A 6,527-nucleotide genomic window follows, 5' to 3' on the forward strand; every position below is an offset into this window, starting at 1 on the left:
CCTCTATAAAATTTTAGTACTACCAATTTATCCTCATTTAATCCTAAAATAAAAATAAAAACTAAATCAAATCAAATCAAATCAAAATCATTCCATTTCCATTTACATTTCCATCAAAATTAAGAATTTAAAATCAAAAACATTGTTGATGTTCACCAAATTCACTAAAATAGGTAATTTTTCGTTTTAGCTCGAATCAAGTACTTTTCTATTAACCCAATCCCCTAGAGTAGGTTTCAATAACATGTAATCACTCACACAATCCAATTTTTTTAAATCGAAATTTTTTTGGTTTATAACAATCGGTCTACGTCAGTGCATTTGTAAACCGATTTCATTTAGAAACGGTTGTTGTTTATGCCCACAAAATCCGATTGTCCTGGATTGCATTCTGGTCAGAGGAAATTGAATCAGAATCGATCTACGTTAATGCCCACATAGCCCGATTTTGGTATGAAAGAGATAATTGTTTCCCTGTGTTTTTTTTTGTTAGAATCGGTTTACACGATACATATATAAAAACCAATTCCTAAGAAGAAAAGTTCTGTAACTTTAAGAATCGGATTACATGTATATATATGTAATCCGATTGTTATGAAGAAAATTTCTGTAATTTTAAGAATCGGTTTACATGTGCATTACAAAAGCCCGATTTTAGGAATCGGTATATGTGGGTATTGATCAAACTCCGATTCTGGGTTTACATCGTAACTTACAGAAAACCCAACCTAGAATCGGTTTACAAATGCACTAATATAAACCGATTCTGGATCGAGTCTTTCGAAAAAAAAAATTAAAACTTTGACAAGTGGTGCTTCATAGTTAATCTAAGAATTAACTTGATTAAACACTTTTTAATTTTTCGAATTAGCACTAATTGAATAAAGGCATACGAGGCATTAACAAAAATAATGGATAAGGGGTTTCTATGAATTATTTGTTAATGACCCTATTTTATCATGTAGCTATATAGGCCCCAATTTAACCAGGTTTAATAACGAGAATATCATCCCCGTCCGCTTTACTATGCTCTCCAGACCAACACCTCAAAATTTTATTCATACATTATTAGTTCCTATAAGAATTGTGATTACTAGAGGATACTCTAGTTGGACGGAATATTGTCATGATAACCTATGTATATGAGAGATGGTTTCAATGACATCTTACAAACAAAGCGAGTATCTTACACAAGATACAGAAGAAAACCCCACAACATAAATTCCATATATGCATTAGTGGAATCGACATCGTCACGGACAATGTGTATTGTGGGCGAGATTATAGCTGAAGGATCTTATTAACTTGTATACTCGTATGCATGTTAAGGTTCACTAAAATAATAATTTCTGCATTGGAAACAACATTTGTTTGTTTTATTGCATTGAAAATAGTAATTCTTTGTATTGGGAACAAAATTTGTTGTTTTTAGTGCAAAAAGAAAACCAATTTCTAATAGAATAAGACCAAAAAACACAATTTACAAAGAAATAAAATAATTCTTTATCAAACCTTAACACGTATACGAGTATACAAATTAACAAAAGCCATAGATGAAAGGCACAATTCTTGTTGATTCACGTAGTGCATATAATTTCTAGACCCGTTTATATGAAAATAGTTAAACATGGATGGAGATCATAGGGATTAATGGTTCAAGGTTACGATTTTCAAAGGAAATCGAATCCCATATCTAGGACGCTGCACAAACTTGGAGTTTTGTCTTCAGAGTACCCTTTTCATTAGTGATTTTCATGTGTTTACATTAGGTGGTTGCAACATAGTACTAGGGTCTCAATGGACAAAAACTCGTCCATTCAATACGGCATTTGATTGGACAAAAATGCAAAAGTTAGACAAAAAAAAGTATATTATAAGAAGAGTAGAACTAACCAATCAATATCAGTCGTGTAGTAGTTTTTTTGTTTTTTTTTTAACTCTACATCTCATATTCTCATGCCATGCATTCAGCTCAAATCATTGAACAACAAAGAATAGAACTAGTGTTTAAATTATAAGAAGCAAATACCACAAGATATACGGTGTTCAATATTAATACCTACCTCCACGGGAGAAGAAGTGATTGATTTTTGTTAAGTGAAGGGTAATGAAATACTTAAGGCTAAACATCTTTCTCTCTCACTTACTCAAGCAACACACAACCTTTTTTTTTCCTCAATGGTTTTCCCTGAATTTGTAGACACAAATGCTCGTACACCAACATTACGGTGTTAAACACATGCAAATTAATTTCTTACATCTTCATCAAGGACCCAAGACCCTATTTTCTAGGGTTGTATTTATATAGTACGGTACAAATCGTATAGTAACACGCCGTTTAAATCTAAACCCAACTGCATCATTTATGATTATCGAGTGACTTGATATGGTTTTAATTTTGTGAAAACCGTTTGGCCTTGTTTGATTATAGTTACAATGAGTTTAAGATCGAAAATAAAAGAATACAAAGTAACAAGAACATGATGTAAGAGTACAATATCGAGAAATCCGACAAGAGAAAGAGAAGGATTACCGGAGGAAGACAAATACAAGTATGAATAAGATCCGATTAAATCGGAAGAAGTATGGTTTTTCTCGGAATTAAATTCCAACCATTTAGTTTGTTTTTCTTTTTTAGAAAGAAATTTTCCCAAAGTAGGAGTGATTTGCTCAAATCTCTTATAACTAGTGATGAAGCTTCTGTCATCAAAAAGACCACCTATGGAGATTCCTTCGCCGGATAAGTTGATGATGAAGATTCCGTTACCGGAGACAACCAAGATGAAGATTTCGTCGTTGGAGAGCATGGAGGGTATCACTATTGATCTTAAAACCCAACCCAATAACCAAGAATCGCCATTAAAGCAACCTCAAAAGAGTAGATAAAACCACCAAAATGGTGCGAAGATAAACCTCAAAAGAGTAGATAAAACCACCAAAATGGTGTAGATAAGTAGAAAACATAATAAAAACCAAACAATCTACTAACTAACCTAGAAAGTAAGAAAAAATGAAGAAATCTGCTCACTTACAATGATAATTGAAGAGTTGTTTTTGATGGTTTTGTTGAAGAGAAAGAATGAGTGAGTGAGTGAGAGAGGAAAAAAAAAAGAGGTACTTTTCGACCGGGTCTTTGATTTTACATTACCCTAAAATTACTATAGTACCCCGGTATTAAATCTCAGCTTAACAGAATCAGTAAGGACCTTCACGACATTTTGCTTTGTTGTTCTCCCTTCTGTTATGTTTTCTTCCTAATCTAACATTACCAAATCGACGAACTTCACCTCCCTCATGGACGAGAAAAAACACTAAGCTCACCATCGAAATCGAAATTGGGAGCATAACAGCATGCGATTTCACATTTGGGTTCATACCCAACTTCGAGTTCCACAACATTGTCGGATTTTCATCAAATTTTTCTGGGAAGCCACTCGATAATGGGAAATTGATTGATTTCAAACCTACTCACATAACTATCAAGTTGCTTCGTCAATGGTTCAATTTTGTTGATCACCGGTAAGTGATAAACAACCTTCAGATGATTTCAGAAGCTTATTAGTTTCAATTTCGAATTCCTTTGGTTTCAATTTTTGGTAATTCATTACTGTAAGTTTTAATCAAAACCCTATATTTCGTACTCTGAGTTTTTCTTTTTCGTTTGAGCTAATCCGATTTAGTTAAAAGAGTATTTCATCAGTTTAGTTATTGATTTTATTGAATTTGTATCAGTTAAGTTCGATCTGGTTTGGATTTTAAACCTAGAATGTTATTTCTAGGTTTTGGAATTTTAGGAGAAATTTTATGATAATAAATTCGATGTGAAGTGTAAAGCTTAGTACTTGGCTGATTGTGTATGTGAAGTGAAAAGATTAATTACATACTTTTATTATAGGTATTGAAATTCTTTCTACGAGAATTCAATACTATGGTCTAGGGAAGAACTTAAAATGAGTAGGTGACACTTACAGGAGGTACTGAGAATTTATTTGCAGGGGAAAAAGCCACTTGGGAAATAAGTAATTGAAAGTTACATCTGATAGTGTAGTTTCAATTTAGATCTTAATGGGTTTAAAACATCATAATCAATATGGATAGTTATGATTGTGTATTTGCCAGTGATTGAAATTGTGTATACACCTCATATAGTGTATTATCATAATGTTTAATTCAAACTCTCTTTTGAATTTCTTAAAAACACATGGATTCACTTTTCCCTTTGATTTACTGTTTGCGGGAGAGAATTGAAGGCAATGTTTTGGATGTTAAGCCACGTCGAAGTCCAAGATTTTTGGATTAAATAGCTTCACAGTACCAATTGGATTCCAGTTTAATGAAAAGGGAGCAAATCTACAAAGACGTCGAAATGCTTACTATTCGATGACTAAATGTGAAACTGAAGCTTATCTACAAAGAAGTTCGAATGCTTATCGTACGAAGAAAAAAAAAGGTGGTGGGGACACAATTCAGGGAACATGAACGAGGTGCAGGAATAACTCTCAAGGTAATACAGTCGGTTTTTTTAACAATTCAGTCATTTTCTTTACAACTGGATACATTCAGCTATACGACTTTCATGTATTATTGCGCGGCAATGATCACCTTTGCTTATACATATACAAAATGTACCTCTTTCAGTATCGTCTAAGAAGAACAGAGTTAGATAAAAACATTTGATGTATAAGCGGAAAAACAACACCGAACAAATTTAGAATACAAAAAAGAGGTACCTTTAAGTGCAAGAACACTGAATATAAGGCGAAGTTGGGTGTCAATGACCAGCGAACAAATGTTGCTCTTGACATGAGTCTTGACTACTACTGCAATGTTGGATACTAATTACTAACTGATAAAATATGTACGTGGAGCTTATTTTTAACTGGTATTGTCTCAAAAATGACGAAGTGCACTTAAATATGAATTTATTATTATTAGTGAAGTTGCAGCGCATTATGCTTATGCTATTGCTCTTATAAGCAGGTGGTGGATTAACTCCCGTGCAGTTCAAGTGGTTATAACAATAAGGTTTGACAACTTTTGCCGGAGCCTTAGGATCATAAAACAACTTCGGCATCTAGCATTAGCAGGTACGCTGATTGAAAGAGGCAAGAAACATCAATCTAAAACTGACGGAGAATTGCATTTTAAGTAAGCACTGTATTTGTAATTACCAAACTTCCTTCGTTATTCTAGAAAATGTAAGCACTGCATTTTCAATTCAACTTGGATGTCGTTGACGATTCAAGTGGCAGGCATAGTTGCAAATGCATCTTTACTAAAATGTTTGTTTTACCTTACCATCTCGACATAGAGCACTGTTTTCTCCTAGTTGGATGCTTAATGTAATCACTGGCTTAAACCAGGTCAAGATTGTCAGCATCACATGTGCTTACCGCTTTTGGCCGGAGTAGCAGGCACATTGTGTGTGCGTTTTTGCATCATTTTTGGATGCCAGATCGCATTTCCAAGCGGCAGGCAGGCGCATCACGCGTCCGATATTACTAGTTAATCATTAGATATTCTTTCATTTGTGACTACGCTAATTAATTATACTCCTTTCTCTTTATTTTTTTTGGCTTCTCTTAAATAAAGCCCACGTTTTTATTAACCATAGCCCATTTTAACCATAACCCACAATATTTTTCATTTTATTAATCATAGCCCGTATCATAGCCATTACTGAGTTATTAGAAAACGGTTAGAGGGGAGTTGAGTTGTTATATTACCGATCCCATTGAGATAATTCAGTTATTATAACTAAACTCTAAACTGATCATATGAATCACGAACCTTCTTCTCCTTCTAAACCGGCGGACAACAACCTCCATCTATAAACCCTAAAATTTCATCTTCTAAATTTTTTGAAAAATCAGTCAATCCAATCATCATGGGACGAAAGGAAGGAGAAAGAATCAATTTCACAAGATAATTAAGGTTAGTTTTACTATTTTTTTATTGGGGTTTTGATGTTTAGGTATACAACGAATTGATATATTACCGATTATGTTCATTAGTTATAGACCAATTGGTATACAACAAATTTATAATTTACAGGTTTTATGAAAGTTTTTTAGTTTTGGAGTGTTAGTGTTAGGTTTCTGCATTCTAGGTGTTTGATAAGTTATCTAAATCAGATACTTATATGTAAAGCATATGATGTTTAGTCTTCTTATTTATTGTAGCCGATTATTGATGTCTTCTTTTACCTATATAACGGGGTATTGATGCAAAACTTTATGAATTGCTTAAGATCATTTCTTTTAGTTACTCTATTTTTCCCTTGTGTTGGATGCAAAACGTTATGAATTGCTTACAAAAAGACCAATATTAGTTGAGGTACAAACTTTATTTCCATAATATATGCAACACATACCCAAAAATCTTAGCTCCTCCGCTGCTGTCTGGCATCCACTTTCACTGCCACCAAGTTGGTTTGCCCAATCCTGCCATTCACTTGTTTGTTGTGGTCCTAAGTTCCTATACCAGCCACACTATTTGTTTTATTTATTTTTCTACAGTATGTTATT

At 33.5% G+C, this 6,527-nt stretch overlaps 1 long non-coding RNA gene across 1 annotated transcript; it reads left to right on the forward strand.

Annotated features, from left to right (window-relative positions):
* Positions 1 to 3,285: 3,285 nt before the first annotated feature.
* LOC113321457 lies at positions 3,286 to 5,527 on the forward strand. The gene is made up of 3 exons (XR_003346669.1): positions 3,286 to 3,519; positions 4,251 to 4,504; positions 4,981 to 5,527. It is a non-coding gene; the product is annotated as an uncharacterized LOC113321457 (long non-coding RNA).
* Positions 5,528 to 6,527: the final 1,000 nt, after the last annotated feature.

This window comes from Papaver somniferum, chromosome 11 (assembly GCF_003573695.1).
Source record: "Papaver somniferum cultivar HN1 chromosome 11, ASM357369v1, whole genome shotgun sequence".
Taxonomy (NCBI): Eukaryota; Viridiplantae; Streptophyta; class Magnoliopsida; order Ranunculales; family Papaveraceae; genus Papaver; species Papaver somniferum.